This window comes from Trachymyrmex cornetzi, unplaced genomic scaffold (genome assembly GCF_001594075.2).
Source record: "Trachymyrmex cornetzi isolate Tcor2-1 unplaced genomic scaffold, Tcor1.1 scaffold246, whole genome shotgun sequence".
Lineage (NCBI taxonomy): Eukaryota > Metazoa > Arthropoda > Insecta > Hymenoptera > Formicidae > Trachymyrmex > Trachymyrmex cornetzi.
In genome coordinates, this window is record NW_017297123.1 from 132,238 (window position 1) to 132,966 (window position 729).

The 729-nt window shown below is 37.4% G+C and overlaps 1 pseudogene; it reads left to right on the top strand.

Annotated features, from left to right (window-relative positions):
- Positions 1–729, top strand: part of LOC108761263 (tuftelin-interacting protein 11-like) — a 33,273-nt pseudogene that overhangs the window by 27,160 nt on the left and 5,384 nt on the right.

A 729-nucleotide genomic window follows, 5' to 3' on the forward strand; every position in this document is an offset into this window, starting at 1 on the left:
ATGTTAAACAAGGACAATGGATGCATCATGCGCATCATGCGCGTTACGGAACGCACTTTAGATGTCGATGGTTCAAAGTGAACGGAACATTCATGAACGACGCATCTCTAGACCATGGCAGATATTCTAACATGAATAGTCGTGAACTTTAACGCTTAATTAATATCTCAGTATTCTCAGTTCGTGGAGCAGAGCGACGCTTTTTTCTACTAGACTCTTTCGTTTTGTGGAAAAACGTGTCGAATGAGTATAATTTCATCGATTATTAAGAGGATGACCGTCTATTGCACCGGGAGGGCTCCGATTGCACACATCGCATATTGCACATATGTATCGCTGATTGGCCAATTTAAAAATAAAATAATCTCATTGGCAAAACAGTAAAAAATTACTAGGCACCAGTTGATATGAGTGGTGTGTACAATCAGAACTGTAGGCAAACGGAATCCTCCCTATTGCACCTTTACCAATTATACAGCACCAATTAATTTCGTCGCTGGTGGTATTCAACAAGCAGGACAACCAAAAGAGAAGGAAACTAAAGATGATGAAGAAGATGAAGACGAGAAACAAAGCACAGTAGCTCGAGGTAAAAAGTTTAAACGTATTTATTCTTAATACAAATGTATTTTTCTTCATTAATCTTTATTAAGTTGAACTTATACGTATATATATATATATACATATATACAGGGTGGACCATCTGAAGTGATCCAGTCAAATATCTCG